The sequence below is a fragment of the Chrysochloris asiatica genome, unplaced genomic scaffold (genome assembly GCF_000296735.1).
Source record: "Chrysochloris asiatica unplaced genomic scaffold, ChrAsi1.0 scaffold00036, whole genome shotgun sequence".
Taxonomy (NCBI): domain Eukaryota; kingdom Metazoa; phylum Chordata; class Mammalia; order Afrosoricida; family Chrysochloridae; genus Chrysochloris; species Chrysochloris asiatica.
Window position 1 is genome coordinate 2,063,965 of NW_006408554.1, and position 22,937 is coordinate 2,086,901.

Consider the following 22,937-nt stretch of genomic DNA (forward strand, 5'->3'; position numbering starts at 1 on the left):
AACAAACCGTGGCCATCAAGTTAATTCCGTAAGTGTTGTTATGTGGACATGTGATTTACGTTCTCTTGGGTATGTCCCTAGGAGTATAATTGCTTGGTCAAAATGGTAGCTCTTGGATTTAACTTTTGGGGAACTGCCAAACTTTTCTATAGCAGTTGCATCATTCTGTGTTACCACAACTAATATATGAAGGTTCAAGTTTGTCCACATCCTTGCCAGCATGTGTTTTTTCTTTTAAAATTTTATTGTGGTAAAATATATATAGCAAAAAGCTTCCCATTTTAACTATTTTTAAGTGTACAATTGAGGAACATTAAGTTCACCATGTTGTATTACTATGACCACTGTCTGCTTCCAGAAGTTATTCTATGAACCAAACAAACTTAAGAATCACTTAATCAGTAACTCCTATTTTGCCTTCCACCCTAAAAGCAAGTAACACATCCATATGTGTATTGTAGATATATTGCAGATATTTCATGAAACTAGGATCACACACTATTTGTACTTTTGCCTCTGACTTATTATGCTTTCAAGGGTTACCCTTCTTATAGCGTGTATCAGGATGTCATTTCTCTTTAAGGCTAAATAATATTTTTGTACAAATGTTAACCTAAAAAGTATTGTTAATACAGTTCCAGTTTTTGCATGCATGAGTTTATTCCAAACAAAATGCATTTAAATATGTCTATGGTAAGTGAATGGTTGCAGACAAATTTTCTCAGTAATACACTTAGTGTTGTTGGAGTGCCTTCAAAAAAGAAAAGGATGCATCTGTGTGTATGTGTGAAGCTTACAGAGCAACTCAATTTATTGGTGATTGGAATGCAAAAGTTGGGAAATAATGACCTCGGTGATAGAAATGATGCCAGAGGTCCCATGATAAGAGTTTTTCAAGGGCAACTACTTACTCATTGCAAAAACCGTTTTTCAACAACATAAAAGATGGACTATACACATGGGCATTACCAGATGAAATAACACAGAAATCAAATTAGACTACATCTGTAGAAAGAGACAATGGAGAAGTTCAATATCGGCAACCTAAACAAGGCCAGGCGCCAACTGTGGAGCAGACCATCCAGTTGCTCATGTGCAGGTTCAGGTTGAAGCTGAAGAAAATGAAAAGTCAATGAGAGCCAAAATGTGTAGTTGACCATATCCTATCTGAATTTAGAAATCATCTCCAGAACAGATTTAATGCCTTGGACATTAATGACTGAAGAACAGAGGAGTTGTGGGATAATATCAAGAACATGATGCATGAAGAAAGCTAAAGATCTTTTAAAACACAGGAAAGAAAAGACCAAAACAGGTGTCAGAAGAGATTCTGAAACTTGTTCGTGAACATAGAGAAGCTAAAGTGACTGAAAGCAAAGAGGATGTCAAAAAGCGCTGAGCTTAAAATTCGTAGCTTGAGAAGACAAAATAAAGTATTTCAATGAAATAAGAAAAGACCTGGAGTTAGAAAACCAAAAGGGAAGAACATGCTCAGCTTTTAATCAGGCTGGAAGAACTGAAGAAAAATTTCAAGCCTATGGCTACAATATGAAGGATTCTGTCGGCATGGTGTGGAGCTGTAGGATAATGCACTGGACCTCAAGGTAATTTTGAACTGCAAGGTCGACAATTCAGACTCAACAGAAACTCCTTGAAAGCCCTACACAAGATTGCTGGTTGGTCGGAACTGAATAGACCACACTTAACACCAACAACAAGATGGGCAAAATACTGATTCAGAAAGCATCATGACAAGATAGAAGGAATACATGAGTCAGTGTACCAAAAAGAAATGCCTGATGTTCATTCATTTTAAGAGGTAACATGTTCAAGAACTGATAGTATTGGAGGAAGAAGAACAAGCTGCACTGAAGGATTGGTAAAAAACAAGGTTCCAGGAATTAATGGAATACAGATTGAAATGTTTAAACAAACTGATGCAGTGCTGTAGGGGCTTACTCATCTATGCCAAGTAATTTGGAAGACAGCTAGTTGGCCATCCAACTGCAAATGATTCAGATTTGTGTTCATTCAAAAGAAAAGTGACACAACTGAATGCAGATATCATGGAACAATATCATTAAATTCTCACCCAAGTAAAATATTGCTGGTGATGATTTAAAAATGGTTGCAGCAGTAATCAACAGAACTGACAGAAAATCAAGCAAAATTCAGAAAAGGACATTGAAAGAAGGGTATCGTTGTTGACACCAAATGGATGTTGGCTGAAAGTAGAGAATACCAGTAAGAAGTTCTTGTAGCGTAGTGGTTACGAGTTGGGCTGCTAACCTCAAGATCAGCAGTTCAAAACTACCAGCGTTCCGCAGGAGAAAGATGAGGCTTTCTGCTCCCGTAAAGATTTACAGCCTCAGAAACCTTATGCAGGGTCGCTATGAGTTGGAACTGACTCCATAGCATACCACCACCACCAGAAAGATATTTACATTTGCTTTAGTGACTATACAATCAACTGTGTGGATCATAACAAACTGGATAACATTGTTAAAAAATGGAAATTCTAAAACACATAATTGTGTTTATGAGGAACCTTTATATTGACTAAGAGGTGATTTTTTGAACTGAAAAAAGGGATATTAAATAGTTTAAAATTAGGGAAGGTATGCTTGAGAGTTGTATCCTTTCACTACTTCAGTCTATGCAGAGCAAAAATCTGAGCAACTGGATTATATGAAAATAAATATACCACCAGCATTGACAAGTCATTGACAACCACCTGCCGTATGCAGATGATGCAACATTGCTTGCTGGAAAAAGAAGTCTTGACGTACTTACTGACGAAGATATTAACTATAGCCTTCAGTATGAGCTGCATCCCAATGAAAAGAAACAAAATCCTCTCAACTGGACTGCTGTATAACATCATGATAAATGGAGAAAAGATTGAAGTTGTCCAAGGCTTCATTTTGCGTGGATCCACAATCAAAGCTCATAGAAGCAGCAATAAATAAATCAAATAATGTATTGCATTAGGCAAATCTATAATGTGTTTAAGAGCAGACATGTCACTTTAAGGACTATGGTGTACCTGACTCAAGCCATGGTATTTTCAATTGCTTAACAGGCCTGTGAAAGCTGAACAATGAATAAGGAAGACTGGAGAAGAATTGCTGCATTTGCATTATTTTGATAGGGAAGAATATTGAAAGTATGATTGCCAAAAGAATGAACAAATCTGTCCTGGAAGAAGTGCAGCCAGAATATTCTTTAGAAGTGAGAAGGAAATTTCATCTCTCATTCTCCGGACATGTCAGAAAGGATCAGTCACTGGAAAAGGACATCATGCTTGGTAAAGTAGTGGGCTGGAGAAAAAAGAGGAAGAGAGCCCCAAAGAGATGGATTGACACAGTGGCGTCAACAGTGGGTTCAACATAACAATTGGGAAGATAGTGCAGTAGGTAGTGTTGTATATAGGCTTGCTAAAAGTTGGAAACATAATCTTCTCTAAGGCACCTGTCTGCCACTAAAAAATAATCTTGTGCATCTTGTATATCTTTTATGTTATTGGCTATTCTTGTATCTTAGGAGAAATGGAACAGGACTTTAAAAAGTTTGTGAAAAAAATTCAGTATCTTTTAGTTCCATTTTTCTAGGAAAATGTGAAGCCCTTATATCTAGTCACGTCTTTGCTCATTTTAAAATATAATTTTTTATCTTTTTAATGTTGTGTTGTAGGTTTTCTTTATCCTGAATAATAAACCCTTACCAGATACATGGTGTGGTGCTGTGGGCTAATGTGTCAGACTGCAAAGCCATTTGAACTGCAAGGTTGGCGGTTCAAGCTTACCATCTGCTCCACGGAAACCCTATACAGGGTTGCTATGGGTCGGAACTGACTCGACGGCATATAACAACAACAACCAGATTCATGGTTACCAAATACTTTTTCCTGTTATCTAGCTTATTTTTTCACTTACTTGTAAAAGATCTTTAGTGCACACACATTTTTATTCTTGATGAAGTCATTTATCTGTTTTTTTTTTTTATTTTAAATCTTATTTTGTTGAGAATATACACAGCTAAACTTAAACCAGTTCAACAGTTTCTACAGTCACAGTTCAGTCACATAGATTTCATTCTGAGAGTTGACTAGGATATTCCATAAAACCCTAGGTCCTAAACCTTCATACCAAGGAACTAGACAAATCCCATGAGGTTTGGTTGTATATAAGCAGCCTCAGCAGCTACTCTTTAAAAATATTTTTAAAATTATTTTAAAGTTTTTATAATAAATTGAGTGATAGTTTACTTGGGAGAACATCGGTTTTACACTTCTTTTTAAACTTTTTATAAATAATGTCTTATCACACATTTTTACCAATTCATCTTTTTGCAGATATATAACTTATTGACAGCAATTAAAATAATCAGCTGTGATTTTCCCTTAATCATTGTGATTTTTTTCATCACTAATGGTTAGCCCCTCTTTCAACCTCCCTCCTACCTCTGATAACCACAATAAACTGGTCTTTATACATTTTCCTTTTCCAGTCTTTTTGTATAAAGACATACATAATAAAATATTTGATTTAATTCACTCATGTTTTTTTCTGGAACTCCATTAATATTTTAATACGGATGTATCAAGATTGCATTCCTTCCATTGGGTAAGTAGTAGTCCATTGTATATGCTACATTGTATCCATTTATCTGTGGAAGTTTATAGATTTTTTTCCCACCTTTTGGCTTTGGGAATAGTGCTGCAGTGAACTTTGGTGTAGAAGACTGAGTTTCTTTTGTCAAGTCTATTTATTTTTTTTTTTTTGTAATGTGAAGAGAGATTAAGACAGACTTTTACAAAGACATAGGATTTAAGGAGTCGTGGTAATGTAATGGATTATGAGCTGGGCTGCTAACCAGAAGATCAGCAGTTTGAATCTACCAGCCACTTTGCTGGAGAATGATGAGGCTTTCTGCTCCAAATTTTGTGGCATTGACAAAAAAGTACCATCAGTGCTGCATCAGTTTGTTGAAACCTTTCATTTTGTATTCTGTCAATTCCTAAAGTTTTGTTTCTTCCTTCAGTATCATAAGTTCTTGATCAAATGCTACCTTTTGAAATGGTTGAGCACTGATCAATACTTTTTAGTATAGTGACTTAGTACAGTGACTTTGTATTCCTTCCATCTTCTTTTGATGCTTCTGGTGTCATTCAATATTTTGCCCGTTGAATTCTTCAATATTGCAAGTCGAGATTTCAGTTATTTCTCCAGTTCTTTCAGCTTGAGAAATGCTGACGTTTTCTTCCCTTTTGGTTTTCTGACTCCAGGTGTTTGCACATTTCAATATAAAACTTTGTCTTCTCAAGCTGCCCTTGGAAATTTTCGATTTTTTTTACTTCATCATTACTTCCAGTCTCTACCTCCAAGAGCAAGTTTTAGAGACTATTCTGACATCCATTTTGGTCTTCTCTTTCTTTTCTGTCTTAATGGTCTTATGCTTTCTTCATGTATGGTACTTTTTTTTTTTAAGTTTTTATTGTGAATTATGTGGGTTTACATGGGAGAAAGTCAGTTTTACATTCATCCTATTGTATTTCGTTTCATTGCAATGATTACAATCCCCTCTGGCCGTCAGCACACAGCCCCTCTGCCTCCCTGAGTCCAGTGTCCCCAGCTACTCCATTGTCCACATCATCATCTCTGCCTCCATTTCTGGCGTGACTGCTTCTCTGGGTAGGGTCCCGCACTCCAGTCTACTCACTTCATGGTCCCAGGGACCTCCGCTCCAGGGCTGCAGAATCAATCACTCCCCTCCTTTTGTTATAAAACATCCACTTTTACATTGCTGACACTCACAGTCAGTCCTGATAGCAATTATTCACTATTGTACCACAAGTCTTATCCCCATCTCCTTTTATTAGCCCTGTCCCAACAGATTGGAAACAATTCGGTGGAGATTCTACCTTCCCCTCCCCCATCTGGAACTAGGCTCTCTCTTGAAAGCTTGTAAGCCAGTCACTTCTTGCCATGGTAGCCCCCCCTATTTTGGGTAACCAATGTCTAAGTTGCCCATCTCAGGCAACCCTGTGTACTGAGGGGGTGGGAATGGTCCTCGCTGTAAAGATTTGTTCCCTTTTTAGAGCTACTACATCAGGTAAAAGGAGCTCTGGTAGCGTAGTGGTTACGAATCGGGCTGCGAACCTTAAGGTCAGCGGTTCGAAACTACCAGCCACTCCGCGGGAGAAAGATGAGGCTTTCTACTCCCGTAAAGATTTACACCCTTGGAAACCCTGTACAGGGTCGCTATGGGTCGGACCCGACTCGATGGCACTTAACAACAACAACAACAACATCAGGTAAAGTTCATAAAGTTGTAGTGGGTCACTCTGTTTTTCCCTCTTCTTTCTTCTAGTCGCATTCTGATTATCCAGCCATTGAAGCCAGGCCAAGTGGGTACTATCTGCAGGTATGGGTGTTCTTGTGCATCTCCCCTCACTTCATATCAGCTAGACGCTTCACGCTCCACTCTAGTCCTCTGTGGCCATGTCACTGCCTCTGGTTCCAAGAATCTCCTGGTCTTGCCATACTGCTGGCCAACCAGGTCTCCACCTGGGTTCATAGGAGTCTATTGAATGTGGTCGGACTTAGCTACCAACACCATTGCTGTTCTTCCCCCGCTTTCCCTTTTCGATGACCAACGTGGTCACCACCCAGACCACATGCCTGTTTGTGTATTCCTCTTCAGTCTTAGTATTGGAAGGGGGTTTGCTCCTAGGGGACCCATCCGCTTGCCTTGATGGCTCCCCAGCGAACAGCTAGCTTGTTCTTGTGGTAGTCAGTCAGACTGCCGTTAATTGTTTTTTGACTTTTCCTGCTGGTCTTTCTTTCACAAAGTATCTTCTGTTCTAGCCGCTCCAGGCTGGTCTACTTGTCCTTTCAAGTGGAAAATTCCCACCTTAGAAAATTCTGGATAAGGTTCAGAATTCCACCTATGTTCTTATGCAGTGCAATGGCTCCACAGGAAGCCTCTTTCACTGGGCAACTTCTAGCTCCCTTTAAGGTACTCCAATCAATTATAGACTGAAGATGGACTTACACGCTGTCTATTGTGATGTTTCTGGCAATTCCTTTCTCTCCCCCTCAAGTGTCTATTTTACAGTGGTAGGCAAGGGAAACCGAGATTCAAAAGACAGCCAACCATCTTAACATTATTTCCTTCTTTTACTCCTTCAAACCATGCCTCAATCTCTGTATCCCAGAGCCCTGTTGTTCCAAGGTTGTGCATACATCATTTACCTCTGTTCCATTTAGCCCATGCAAACCTACCTAACTGTTCTCATCCACCTTGCTCTTCCATTCCCCTTCTTCTTTTATATATGGAAATTCAATTGTCCCAGGACTGTTTGTTGAAGAGAATGTTCTTCATCCATGAGATTAATTTGGCGTCATTTGTTGAAAATAAATTGCCAATAGATATAATGGGTTTATTTCTGAATTCTCAGTTTGACTCCATTTTTCTATATGTATCCTTATACCAGAGTCCTGGTGTGGCGCTATGGGTTAATGTGCTGGGCTGTAAAGTTGATTTGAACCACAAGGTACAAGCTCACCAGTCGCTGCTTGGAAATCCTATACAGGGCCACTATGGGTTGGAACCAACTCGATGGCACTTAACAACAACAACAACATCCTTATACCAGTATCGGGAATTTTGTGATTTCTGTACAGAGAGCACTGGACTGTGAACTGTGAAGTAAGCAGTTCAAGCCTACCACCTGCTGTGCTCCATAGGAGAAAAATGAGTCTTTCTGTCCCCCAAAACCCCACATAGGTCACTATAAATTGGAATCAACTCAGTGGCACTTAACAACAACACACATACCATTACCACATTGTATTGATAACTGAAGCTTTATGGGGTTTGAAATTGAGACGTGTGAGTCCTAGTTTGTTCTTTTTAAAGATTATTTTGCCTATTTAGAACCCCTTGCATTTCTACACGAATTAGAGGATTATTTCCATTTCATCAAAAAGGATTGTGCGATTTGATAGGGATTGTGTTGAATCTATAGATGCCTCTGGGTAGTACTGATACCTTAGTGTTGGCTTGCAGTCCATGAACACAGATGTGTTAATTTATTAAGATCTTTAATTTCTTTTAGCAGTGTGTATCATTTTCTGTACAAGTTACTTCCTTGGTTAAATTCATTCCTAATCTTTTTATCCTTTTAAATGCTCTTGTAAATGAAATTGTTTTCTTAGTTTCCTTTTCTGATTGTTCATTGCTGGTGTATAGAAAACACAGCTGATTTTGGTGTGCTGCTTTTATATCCTGAAACTTTACTGAATTCACTTATTAGCTCTGTCTAGATGGGTCTGGAGTCCTGGTGTGGTGCTGTGGGTTAATGTGCCAGACTGCAAAGCAGTTTGAACTGCAAGGTTGGCAGTTCAGGCTCACCAGCTGCTCCTCAGAAACCCTAAACAGTGTCACTATGGGTTGGAACCGACTCGATGACACTTAACAACAACAACAGCAGATGGGTCTGGTGAACGGAGATGGGATAAGATTTCCTGAAGTTTCTTTGGGATTTTCTTGTAGATTCTTTGGGATTTTCTATATAAAGGATTTTGTCATCAGCAAATACAGCTTTACTTCTTCCTTTCCAGTTTGGATGCCTTTTGTTTCTTTGCCTTGCCTAACTACTCTGGCTAGAACTTCCAGTATAATTATTGAATAGTTGTGGTGCAAGTGGGAGTCCTTGTCATGTTCCTAATCTTAGGGAGAAAACTTTCATTCTCTCCCCATTGAATGTGGTATTGGTTGTGGGTTATTCATAAATGCCTTTTATTATTTTGAGAAATTTCCCTTCCATTCTTAAGTGCTGTGTGTTTTTATCATGGTTGTTAAGTAGTATCAATTCGGTTCTTACCCATAGTGACCCTCTTTATGGTTTCCAAAGAGCAGGTGGTGAGCTTCAAACAGCGACCTTGTGGTTCAAACTGACTTTGCAGTCCAGCGCATTAGCCCATAGTGCCACACCAGGACTCTATTATCATGGTTAAGGGTGTTGAATTTTGTCAAATGCTTTTTTGGCATTAATTGAGATGGTTGTGTGGTTCTTTTCTTTCCTTTTGTCATATATTACATTCATTTTTAGTGTTTCTGGGATATATCCACTTGGTCATGATGCACGGTCGTTGTTTTTTTTTTTAGAATTGCAGTTGAGTCTTTATTTTAAGCCTGCCAATTTAGCGCTTTCCACCAACTTGGGGAGCAGAAACTTTCACAGGCTTCACAATCTTTTGTTTAGGTGCTGCCTTTGTGGGAGCTTTAGCAGCAGCCATTGCTGTCTTTTTAGATGCTTGCTTAGCCTTTTTTGCTTCCTTGGCAGCCCTTATGGCCTGTTCTCGTTGAGCCTTTCTAACTTCAGGCTTCTGGTTTCTCTTGGCCATTATATCAGCAAGAGATGCACCAGTGATGGCCCTCTGGAATTTGACTGCACAGCGGGTTCTTTTCTTTTGAATTTCTTCCGATTGCCCCTTTTTGTGCTTTCTTCTGTAGAGGACAGTCCAGTTTATCTGCCGAGGATTCCTCTTGGAAAGGAATGCAGATTCGCATTTTGCATTAAGTAACTGGAAAACCTTCCCATCGGTCCTGGCATAGCGTCTCCCGTGTCCGGGGTATATTTTGTATCCGCTGAAACTGCACAGTTCGACCTTCATGGCTGCGGCGCCTGAGAAACAGGGAAGATGGCGAAGAGCCACAGTCGTTTTTTTTTGTTTTAAGAATCTTACCCCATCTCCTTTCACCAGACCCATCTAGACAAAATGAAAACTATTCAGACGGGATTCTACCTTCCCCTGCACACTCTGAAACTAAACTCGCTCTTGAAAACTTGTAAGCCAGTCACTTCGTGCCTTTATAGCCCCCACCCATTTTAGGTAGCCAATGTCTAAGTTGCCCATCCCTAGTGACCCTGTATATATGACACAATCCTTTTAATATGCTTTTGGATTCAATTTGTATTGAGGATTAAAAAATTTTTTTTTAAGTTTTTATGTGAACTGAGTGATAGCTTACATGGGAGAGCATCAGTTTTACACTCATTGTATTTCGTTTCATTGCAATGATTACAATCCCTTCCATGCATCATCATTCAACAGTGTTTGTGTCCAATCCCTCTGTTTGTTTTATTTTGTTTTGGTTTTGGGATGTACACTGAAGCACTCAGGAATATATAACCATTAAAACAATCAAAGGGTATACCCTGCGTGCCATCCCCCACACCATCAGCACATAGCCCCTCTCCCTCCTTGAGTCTAGAGTCCCCAGTCACTCTTTCTCTCCATGTCATTGTCTCTGCCTCCATCTCTGGTGTCGCTGCTTCTCTGGATAGGGTCCTTCACTCCATTCTTCTCCCTTGATGGTCCCAGGGTCCTCTGCTCCCGTACTGCAATATCAACCACTCCTCTTCGTTTGTTACAAAATGTCTACCTTTACATTTGCAACATTCACAGTCAGTCCTTATAGTTCTTACTCACTATTAAACTATAGTCTTATCCCCATCTCTTTTCACCAGTTCCATCTAGACAGGTTGGAAACCACTCAGTGGAGATTCTACTCCCCCCCCCCAAAAAAAAAACAAAAAACAAAAAACAACAACTAAGCTCCCTCTTGAAAATTTGTAAGCCAGTCACTTCCGGCCTTTGTAGCCCTCTTCCCCCCCATTTTGGGTAGCTAATATCTAAGTTAACCAACCCTATGAACCTTATGTGCGGAGAGAGTGGGAATGATCCTTGATGTAAAGATTTGTTCCCTCTTTTAAGCTACTACATCCATAAGTATAGGTCAGGTGCACCAAATTGTAGTGGATTACACTTTTTTTCCCTTTCTTTCTTTCTTCCTCTTGTTGAGTTCTGATAATCCAGCCATTGAAGCTATGTCAAATGGATACTATCTGCAAGTATGGGTGTACTTGTTCATCCCCCCTCACTTCATATCAGCTGGACGCTTCATTCTCTGCTTTAGTCCTTTGTGACTATGTCCCTGTCCATGGGCTCAGGAAGGTCCAGGTCTTGCGATACTGCTGGCCAACCAGGTCTCAATCCAGGTTGACAGGAGTCTATTGAAAGTGGTTCCACAAAGCTCACAGCTTCATTGCTGTTTTTCCCCCACTTCCCCTTATCAATAGATCAACAAGGTCATCAGCAAGATTACATGCCTGCTTGTGTATTCCCTTTGAGTTTCAGTCTTTGAAAGGGGTTTGCCCTGAGGGGACTTGATTGCTTGCCTTGATGGCTCCCCAGGGAACAATCAGACTGCCATTATTGTTTTTGATTTTTCCTGCTGGTCTTTCTCTCAAAGAAAGTATCTTCTGTTCTTCTGGCTGCTACAAGCTGGTCTACTTGTCTTTTTTTTTTAATGTTTTATTGTGAATTATATGATAGTTTACATGAGAGAACTGTAGTTTTACATTCATTCTGTCGTATATTGTTTCATTGCCATGGGTCCAGTCCCCTCCATGCATCATCAACCGACCAAAGGGTATATCCTACAAACCCACCCCCTACACTCCCCGCACCCCTACCACCCCCAGTCTTCAGCACACATGTCATCGTCTCTGCCTCTGTCTCGGGCCTTGCTGCTTCTCTGGGTAGGGTCCCACTCTTGGCTCTTCTCTGTTGATGGTCCTAGAGACCTCTGCTCCTAGACTGAAGAGTTAGTCACTCCCTTCCTTGCTATAAAACATCTACCTTTACATTTCCAACCCTCACAATCAGTCCTGATAACACTTAATCACTATTGTATCACAAGTGACCCATCTGTGTTTCATTTCATCAGCTCCACCTAGACAGATTGGTTAGTACTCACTGGAGATTCTGCCTTCCTCCATGCCCCCTGGCTTTAGGTTCCCTCTTGAAAGCTTGTAAGCCAGTCACTTCTTGCCTTAGTAGTCCATTCCTCCCCCCCCCTCCCCCCCCATTTTGGGTATCCAATGTCCAAGTTGCCCATCTCTGTCTACTCTGTGTGTGGAGGGGGTGGGAATGATTCTTGATGTAAGGATTTGTTCCCTCTTTTGAGTTACTGCATCCATAGGTGTAGGTCAAGTTCATCAAATTGTATCAGATTACTCTTTTTTTCCTCTTCTTTTTTCTCCTGGTTGAACTCTGATCATCCAGTTATCGAAGCCAGGTCAGGTGGGTACCATCTTCAAGTGTGGGTGTTCTTGTGCATATGCTCTCTCTTCCTATCAGCTGGTAGCGTCACTCTCCACTCTAGTCCTCTGTGGCCACGCCACTGACTTTAGGCCCAAGAGTCCCCAGGTCTACCCATACTGCTGGCCAACCAGGTCTCCACCCGGGTCCACAGAAGCTCACCGAGCATTGTAGGGCTTAGCTTGCCGCTTCATTGCTGCTTTTACCTCTCTTCCCCCTATCGGTGTGAGTGTGGTCACCAAACAGAGCGTGTATTTCTGTTGAGTCTTAGTCTTGGAAGGGGGTTTGCACTGAGGGGACCCGACCACTTGCCTTGATTTTCCTGGGCAAGCAACTTGCTTGTTCTTGTAGTAACAGTCCATCTGCATCTATTGTTTTGCATTTTTCCCTGTAGGTCTTTCTTTCAAGAAGTATCTTCTGTTCTTCTAGCCACTCCAGGCTGGTCTGCTCGTCCTTTCAAGTGGAAATTTCCCATTTCTGGAGATCTGGATGTGGTTCAGGCTTCTACCTATAGTCTTATGTATTGTAAAGGCTCCACAGGAAGCCTCCTTCACTGGGCACTTTGTAGCCCCATTTTAGGTATTCCAATCAGTTATAGGCAGAAGATGGACTTATAAGCTTTCTATGGTGATGTTTCTGACTATTCCTTTCTCTCCCCCTCCAGTGTCTATATTATAATGCAAGGAAGACCAAGATTCAAAAGACAGCCAAGCATCTTAACATTATTCCCCCCTTTTCCCCATTCCAACCATGACTCAATCTCTGTATCCCAGAGCCCTGTAGTTCTAAGGTTGTGCATACATCATTCTTTATCTCTGTCCCACTTAGCCCATTCAAACATGCCTAATTGTTCTCCCATCTGCTTTGTTCTTCCATTTCCCTCTCCCTCGTATATTGCCCCCCCTTCCCAGCACCCAAACTTTCCTGTGTCTATTCCCTGCCCTGTGCTCCACCTTCCCCTCCCTCCCCTCACCCACCACCAACTTGCCAGCAATCAACAAAGAATTCCCCCTACCCCCTTTAGTATGGGTTCTTTTTCTTAGTCCTTTACAGTAGTGGTCCCATGCAGTATTTCTCTTTTTGTGACTAATTTCACTCAACATAATGTCCTCAAGGTTCATCTATGTTATGCGGTGGCTTGCCACTTCCTTGTTATTCTTCAAGTCTACTTGTCTTTTTAAGTGAAAATTTCCCACTTCAGAAGAGGTGGATGGGTATCAGAATTATGCAATGCAAAAGCTCCGCAGGAAGCCTCTTGCACTGGGCAAGTTCTAGCCCCATTTTAGGTATTCCAATCAGTTATAGACTGAAGACTGGCTTACAAGCTTTCTATGGTGATGTTTCTGGCTATTCCTTTCTCTCCTCCTCAGATATCTAATTTACAATAGTAGGCAAGGGAAACCAAGATTCATAAGACTGTATTGAGGATTTTTGCATTTTTTTCCATAGTAAGTTTTTGGTAGCAATATTTTTCTACTTACCTTCAGGTAGTGTATTCTTGAGAATATTCATGTGCACTAAAGAAGAATCTGTCTTGTATCATTGTTAGATGGAGTGTTCTATAGATGTCTGTTAGATCTAGTTGGTTTATAGTGTTGTTCAAGGCCTCTTTTTTCTTACTATTATCCTGTACATGTCCTGTTACTAAAAAAGATTGGTTGAAGTCTAACTATTACTATAGATAGGATTTTCCATTTCTTCCTTCACTTTTGTCTACATCTGTTTCATGTATTTTGGGGTTCATTAAATATAGTTGCTATATCTTCTTGATTAATTGAGTATTTTATCATCTTGTAAGAATCCTGGTATAGTGCTGTGGGGTAATGCGTCAGACTGCAAAGCCGTTAAACTGCAAGGTTTGCAGTTCAAGCTCACCAGCTACTACTTGGCAACCCTATATTGAGTTTCTATGGGTCGAAACCAACTTGATGGCACTTAATAACAACAACAATAGTTTCATAGTGTTCACTTGCAATTCCTTCTACTATCCTTTTGTATATATATATTTTTAGATATTTCTTTGTTGTTTGTATTTTTTATCTTAAATAAACAACCTGCTTCAAATTGATGGCCTCCTAAGTTTAATAATAAATTTGGTTTCTACAAATCACATCTTACCCTGTTGTATGATGTTGTCACCAATTGTGTCTTTCATACACTTTTATGCATATTCACTATTCTCTATATCCTGAGCAGATAATCCAAGAACTTGGGCTTTATGAAGAAGAATGTGACATCAGATTGGTGTTGTTGTTGTTAAGTGCTGTTGAGTAGGTTCCGACCCACAGCAACCTTGAATAGGTTTTCTGAGGAGCAGCTGGTGAGCTTGAACCGCCGACCTTGCAGTTTAGTTGACTTTGCAGTCTGGCATATGAACCCACAGCACCACACCAGGATTCTCCATCAGGTTGGTAGGAAGACTCAATAACTTTCAGTATTCAGATGATACAACCTCGCTTATTGAAAGCAAAGGGGACTTGAAGTACCTACTGAGGAAGGTCAAAAACTTTCAGTATGGATTACACCTCAACATAAATAAAACAAATCCTTACAACTGACCAGTAAGCAACATGATAAATGGAGACAATTTGAATTTGTCAAGAATTGCATTTTATTTGTAACCACAGTCAACACTCATAGAAGCAGAAGTCAGCAAATAAATGATCTTTTCCACTGGGCAGTTCTGCTGCAAAAGACCTCTTTGTGTTGTTGTTAGGTGTCATTGAGTCAGTAATGACTCATAGTGACCCTATGCACAATAGAATGAAACACTGCCCAGTCCTGGGAAACCTTAAAATTGTTGCGACGCCCGAGCCCATTGCTGCCATCATTGTGCCAATCCATCTCGTTGAGGGTCTTCCTTTTTCTCAGACCTTCCACTTTACCAAGCTTGATGTCCTTCTCTAGTGACTGGTTCCTCTTAATAGTATGTCTGAAGGATGAGAGACGAAGTCTGGCCATCCTGGCCTCTAAGAAGCATTCTGGCTAGACTTCTTCCAACACAGATTTGTTTGTTTTTCTGGCAGTCCATGGTACTTTTATATTCTCTAACATCATATGTCAAATACAACATTTCTTCTGTGGTCTTCCGTATGGTCGTCGCTGTCCATCTTTCACATGATTATGAGGTTATTGAACATACCATGGCTTGGGTCAGGTGCACCTTAGTCCTCAAACTGAAATCTTTGCTCTTCAACCCTTTAAACTTTAAGAAGTCTTGTACAGCAGATTTGTCTAATGCAGTACGTAATTTGATATCTTGACTGCTGCTTTTATGAGTGTTGATGGCTGATCTGAGCAAAATGAAATCTCTGATAACTTTAGTCTTTTTTTGTTTATATGTGTGTTGTTTATTGGTCCAGTGGTGAGGATTTTTGTTTTCTTTACATTGAGATGCAACACATACCAAAGGCTGTGGTCTTCGCTCTTCCATTAGTGTTTCAAGTCCTCTTCACTTTCAGCAAGTAAAGTTGTATCATCTGCATATCGCAGTTTGTTAATGAGTTTTCCTCCAATCCTGATGCCATGTTTTTCTTCATATAATATGGTTTCTCAGATTATTTGGTCAGCATACAAATTGAATAAGTATGGCGAAAGAATACAACCCTGGCGCACACATTTCCTAATTTTAAACCATTTGGCGTTCCCTTGTTCTGTTTGAACAACTGCCTCTTGGTTTAAGTACAGGTTCCTCATGAACACAGTTAATTTTTCGGAATACTCATACTTCATAATATTGTCCATAGCTTGTCATGATCCACATAATCAAAAGCCTTTGCGTAGTTAATAAAGCACAAGTAAACATCTTTCTGGTATTCTCTGCTTTTAGCTAAGATCTATCTGATGTCAGCAGTGATATCCCTCGTTCCATGCCTTCTGAATCCAACTTGAACCTCTGGAAGTTCTCTGTGAATGTAGGGTTGCAACTCTTTTTGGATTACCTTTAGTAAAACTTTTCTTGCATGGTATATCAATGTCAGATGATTTCCGCATTCCATTGGGTCACCTCTCTTTGGAATGGACACAAATAATGGATCTCCTCCAGACAATTGGCCAGGAAGCTGTCTTCCAAATTTCTTGGCATAGATGAGTGAGTGCCTGCAGTGCTGCATCTGTTTGTTGAAAAACTTCAATTCGTGACCCATCAATTCCAGGTGTCTTGTTCTTTGCCAGTGCTTTCACTGCACCTTGGACTTATTCCTTCAGGATCATTGGCTCTTGATTATATGCTACCTTTTGCAATGGTTGAACATCGAACATTTGTTTTTGAGACAGTGACTCCACGTATTCCTGCCATCTTGTTTTGATGCTTTTAGCATCGTTCAGTAATTTGCCCATAGAATCCTTCAGTACTGCAAGTGGAGGTTTGAATTTTTTTCTCGAGCTACCTTTGAAATTTTCTGTACAGCTCTTGTACCTCCTCACTTCTATTTGCTTTAGCATCTCTATGCTGGAGAGCAAGTTTCAGAATCTTTCCTGACATCTATTTTGGTCTTTTCCTTCTTATCTTCTTAATGACCCTTTTTAAAAAAAAGTTTTCTTGTGAATTGAGTGATAGTTTACATTGGAAAACATCAGTTTTACACTCGTTGTTTCAATGCAACGATTACAATCCTCTCTGTATATCATCATTCAACAGTATTTGCTTCTATTCCCTCTGGTTTGTTTTTTTTGGATGTACACCAAAACACTCAGGAATGTATAATCATTTAAACAATCAAAGGGCACATTCTGCAACCCTGCCTGCTGGCTGCCAGCACACAGTCTTTCTCTTTCCAGAAGTCTAGAGTCCTCAGCTGGTCTATCTCTCCATGACATCGCTGCCTCTATCTCTGGTGTCACTGCTTCTCTGGATAGGATTCCACATTCTGCTCATGTTCTTTTCCTTCTGTTCCTGGAATTTAAGATTAAGTACTCCCCTTTTTATGTTACAAAACTTCTACCTTTATGGTTGTGACAATCTCAGTTAGTCATGTTAACAGTTACACACTATTGAATCATATGAATCTTTTATCCCCACCGCCTTTCATGAGACTCCTCTATACAAGGTGAAAACTATTCAGTGGGGATTCTACCTTTCCCTGCACACTCTGAAACTAAACTCCCTCCTGAAAACTTGTAAGCCATTCATTTCGTGCCTTTATAGCCCCCTATTTTAGGTAGCCAAGCTCCAAGTTTCCAATCCCTCTCACCCCTGCATACAGAGTGGGTAGGATGACTCCTTCCCTTGCAGTTGGTATTTTGAGTTATTACATCCTGGTGTGCTATGGGTTAATACACTGAACTGCAAAGTTGTTGAATTGCAAAGTTAGAGATTCAAACTCACTAGCTGCTCTTTGGAAACCCTATACAGGGTCAACCCGAAGCCACTTAACAATGACAGCAATCTATAAGTGTAGTTCAAGTTCGATTCATCAAATTGTAGCAATTTACACTGGTTTCCATCTTCAATTTTTTTTTTTTTAAATCTTCTTTTAGTGGAGTTATCTTCCAAGCCATCAGAGCTAGGTCAATGTGTACTTTTACAGTTTTGGGCATTCCTTTATTTTTAAGGTTTTTATTGTGGATTGAGTGAAAGTTTACAGGACAGATCATTAGTTTTACATTCAACAAATCATAGACCTTGTGTCATTACAATGATGTACCATCAGTTTAACAGTATTTATCTCTATTCACTTTAGCTTTAAAAAAAACAAAAACCGCTCAGGCATAAATAATAATTTACACTTCCAAAAAGCACATCCTGTAAGTCTGCTTCCTGGCCACCAGCTCTTATTCCTTCTCTTCCCATGAATCTAGAGTCCTCAGTCTCTCCTCCTCTCCATGACCCCATCTCTGCCTCTTTCTCTGGATAAGGTCCGCATTCTGCTTTTGCTCTCTCCCTTGATGGTCCTAGGGTCCGTTGTTTCTGGACTGTAAGATAAACCACTCCCCTCTTTTTGTTACAAAACTTCTACCTTTACAATTCTGACAGTCGCAATTAGTCATGACATTAACTATTGAATCATACGAACTTACCCCATCTCTCTTCACTAGACACATCTAGACAAGATGAAAACTATTCAGTGGGGACTCTTTCTCCCCTAGCCCCATACTCTTAAAGTAAACTCCCTCTTGAAATCTTGTAAATAAGCCAGTTACTTTGTGCCTTTATCACCCCTCATTTTAGGTAGCCAGTGTCTAAGTTGCAGGTCCCTATCTACCCTGTGTACAGAGAGGATACCATTGATATTTGATGTAAAGACTCCTTCCCTCTCTTGGTATTTAGAGTTATTACCTCCATGAGTATAGGTCAGGTTCATCAAATTGTAGCAATTTACCCTTTTTTCCTTTATAAATACATTTTTGTCTTTTTTTTTTTTTAAATCTTCCTCTAGTTGAGTTCTGATTATCAAGCCATTGAGGCTGGGTCAAATGGGTACTATCTGCAAGTTTGGGTGTTCTTGTGCATCTCCCCTCACTTCATATCAGCTGGATGCTTCACTCTCAGCTCTAGCTCTCTGTGGCTATGTCTTTGTCCTTGGGCTCAGGTGTCCCCATGTCTCACCACATGGAGCAGCCAGCACTTCCTCTTCTCTCTCTCATCTCCACGTCAGCAGGAGTCAATGGACCATGGTTTAACTCAGCCAATTTCTTCATTGCTGCCTTTCCCCCTCATCCACTCACCAATAGACGAATATGGTCACCAACAAGCTAACATGCCTGCTCATGTGTTCCCTTTGAGTTTCAGTCTTAGAGGGGAGTTTGTTCTGAAGGAACTTGATTGTTTGCCTTGATGTCTTCCTGGCAAACAGCTTGTTTTTCTTGTAGTTACTAGTCATGCTGACATTTTTGTTTGGGGTTTTTCCTGGTGATCTTTCTTTGAAGATGTATCTTTTGTTGCTGTAGCTCCTCCAGGCTGGTCTGTTTGTCCTCGCTAGTGGGAATCTCCCACCGCATGAGGTTCTGGATGGGACTCAGGATTCCTCCTAAGGTCCTATACTCTTCAAAGGCTTTGCAAGAGGCCTGTTTCACTGGGCAAGTTCTAGAACCCCTTTTAGGTATTCCAATCAGCTATAGGCTGAAGACAGGCTTACTAGTTTCTGTAATCATGTTTCCCAACATTTCTTTCTATCCCGCTCAAGTGTCTATTTTACAATAGTAGGCAAGGGAAACCACTATTCATAAGACAGTCAAGCATTTTAGTATTATTTCCCCTGTATCACAGAGCACTATTATTCCAAGGTTGAGCATTCATCAGTATTTACTTCTGCCCCACTTAGGCCATGCAAACCTGTTTCAGTGTTCCCCTGTCTATCTTGTTCTTCCACATCCTCCCCCTTCTTGTATTGCCCTTCCCAGCACCCAAACTAAATCCCCACCCCAACCCCACTGTTGTGGTGACCTTATATTCTATTAACTCTTCCCTCCATTTAAGACAGTCTGTTTTATCCTGTAATCTACCTGATCAAATCACCACCTTGATCTCTGTTCCTCTGTTTTTAGTTTGTTTCACACTGATTGTTTTGATCATAGACTGACCTCCCAGATCCTCTGTTCTTATAATTTTATTCTGTTCTTGACTCTTCCATTTGTCGATTGAGTTCAAGGTGATGCTGCCATGTACGTCATTCTCTGGTTGCTGTCTGTTCTTGTTGGTTCTCAGTCCACAGAATTTCCTTTAGGATGTTTTTCATAGCAGGGTTGGCTTTAGCAAAATCCCTTAGCTTCTGTTTATCCTGGAATGTTTTGATGACACCTTCATATTTGATTGACAGCTTTGCTGGGTAGAGGATTCTTGGTTGGCAGGTTTTTTTTCTTTCAGGGTTTTATATGTGTCTCCCCATTGCCTTCTTGCCTGCGTGGTTTCTGTTGAGATATCCAAGCTTAATCTGATTTGCTTGCCTTTGTATGTTACACTTCTCTTTTCCCTAGCTGCTTTCAGGAATCTGTCCTTCCTTATCTTTGATTTGGAGAGCTTGATTATTATATGTCTTGGTGATTGTCTTTTAGGGTCTATCCTTCCTGGGGTTCTTTGAGCTTCCTTGAATGCTTATCTTTTCGCTTCTCAGGATGTTAGGGAAAATTTCATCCAGAAGCACTTAACTATCTCCTCTGTGGACTTGTATGATTCTTCCTGTTCTGGAAAGCCGATAATTCTTACCTTATTCCTCTTCATGATGTCCAATATGAATCTTAGGCCTTCTTCAGATTTTTAAAATCTTTTTTTGTGCTTGCTCTTTTATCTTAATAGTGTTGAGTGGTTTATCTTCTAGCTCACTAGTTCTGGCTTCTATCTCTTCAATTCTACTCCTTTGCCCTTTGGATGTAATTTCCATTTCTGGTATTCCATTATTAATCGTTTGGACGTCTTTCTATAGGTTTTGAATTGTTTCCAATGCTGTATCTATCATATTTGATTGTTCCTGTAGCGCTTTCCTGACTTCTTCCTTAGTTTTCTCAACTGCATTGTAAAGTGTTTTGATACATTTTAAATCATTTTTCTGAATTCCTTCTCAAGGCATTTCCAAAGCCTGCACGTCTTCCAGTATGGAGTGTAAGTCTACTTCCAGCTCATTTGTCTCTCAGTCTATATCTCGTTTATGGACATGTGCTGATATGGTCATCTGTTTCTGTTTTTTGGGCATATACAGGGGTTATCTGTGGCTCTAATACTTAGTTGTGTGTGCATTTTGGTATTTTTTTGTTTTCTGATTGCCTCCAGGTAGATGGGATCAGGATATGGTCTTCCCTTTTCACTCATAAATTTCAAGATACCACTGTTGGTCGTCGTGATGTAACTCAGGATTTAATTTTTGGCCTATTTCCTTTTCATTCTGCCTGCCCTGCTCCACAATTTCTGTTCAGGCCGTTTTCCTACTTATAAACAGTTCAGGGCTGGCTGTGGCCGTTTTGCACTGCAATTTGGTTTTAAGTGGAAACTCACTTTAAATTTTGAGGAGATCTGTGCTCATTCATAGTAGAACCCTATAGTGGGCATGGGGTGTCCACTCGCTCTGGCAGCCCCTCTAGTCACCAGAATGGAGGTGCGCAACCAGCTAGAGACCAATGAGCAGTTATAAAAATAAAGAATGTCCACACCTTTATATGCGTGGTTCTGTCAGGTGTCTGTGGCTGCTCTGATCCTTTCTTTGCTTGGTCTCTTCCAAGATGGTGGATCTGGGAGCAGCTGAGCATCTTGAATTAGAAAGCTATGGATTTCTTGCTTCTGCTACAAATTCCCCTAGTTGTAAGCCTTCCAACCTTCTAAATATTCCTTTATATGTGGTTCAGGGTTCTGGCACTATCCTCTGAGCTTTCTTGGTCTGATAGTGTGTTGTTGCTGACAGAGCTCCTCACTGCACTTCTACCCGATCCGCCCTCTTGTTTGTTCTCTGGGCATTCTTGGCCATCTCCCCTCACTTCATAATCAGCTGGATGCTTCACTCTCAGCTCTAACCCTCTGCGGCTATGTCCTTGTCCATGGGCTTAGGGAGACCCCAGGTCTCACCATACTTCGAACCAACCAGCCTTTCCTCTTCTCTGTTTCAGAAGTAAGTTCTGTTTCTCTAGCTGCTCCAGGCTGGTCTGCCTGTCCTTTCAAATGGGTATGTTCCACCTCAGGTTCTGGATGGGACTGAGAATTTAATGACCTTTTGCTTTTTTCCTGTGTGATATTCTTGATGTCATCCCACAACTCTCTTGATCTTTGATCTGTAGTGGCTAATGCATCAAATCTGTTCTTCAATTGATGTCTAAATTCACGTGGAATATATTCAAGGTCATAGTTTTGCTCTTTAGAACTTGTTTTAATTTTTATAAGCTTCAGCCTGGACTTGCATATGCTCCACAGTCTGCCACTGGCCTTGTTTTGGCTGCTGATATGGAGCTTTTCCACCGTCCTATTCAACAGATGTAGTCAGTTAAATTTCTGTGTATGCTATATTGAGGTCCTTATATGTAGTTGCTGCCTATGTTGTTTAAAAAGGTATTTGCAATGAACAAGACAATTTGTCTTGCAAAATTATATCATGTGATGTGTAGCATTGTTTCTATCTCCAAGGCCATATTTTTCAACTACTGATCCTTCCTCTTTGTTTCCATCCTTTGCATTCCAATCACCAGTAATTATCTATGCATCTTGATTGCATGCTTCTTCAGTTTCAGACTATAGAAGTTAGTAGAATTCTTCAATTTCATCATTGCTAACTTTAGTTGCTGGTGCATAAATTTGAACAATAGTGGTATTAATTGGTCCTCCTTGTGGGCATGTGGATATTGTGCTATCACAGATAGCATTGTACTTCATGACAGATCTTGATATGTTCTTTTTGATGATGACTGTGACACCATTTCTCTTCAATTTGTCATTCTCAGCATAGTAAACCATGTGACTGTCGGATTCATAATGGCCAATACCAGTCCATTTCAGGTCACTAATGCCTAGAATATCGATGTTTATGCATTCTATTTCAACAAATTCTCTTAGCTCTTGTTTACCTGGGAACTTGTAAAGCCACCTTCAATTTTGAAGGACAATTTTACTGAATATAGAATTTTTTTTTAATGTTTTATTGTGAATTATATGATAATTTACATGGGAGAACTTCAGTTTTACATTCATTCCATCGTATATCATCTCACTGCTATGATTCCAGTCCCCTCCATGCATCATCAACCACCCAAAGGGTATATTCCAGAAACCCGCCCCCTACACTTCCCCCTCCTCCCCCCAGTTTTCGGCCCACAGTCCCTTTCCCTCTCTGGGTCCAAAGTCCCCAG

General features: G+C 40.3%; 1 protein-coding gene and 1 pseudogene across 1 annotated transcript in view; one reads left to right on the plus strand and one right to left on the minus strand.

Moving 5' to 3' along the window:
* The window catches only part of LOC102815678 (ubiquitin-conjugating enzyme E2 W-like), an 88,625-nt gene that overhangs the window by 6,895 nt on the left and 58,793 nt on the right, over window positions 1-22,937 (plus strand). The window lies entirely within an intron of this gene.
* Window positions 9,210-9,683, minus strand: LOC102815306 (annotated as a pseudogene).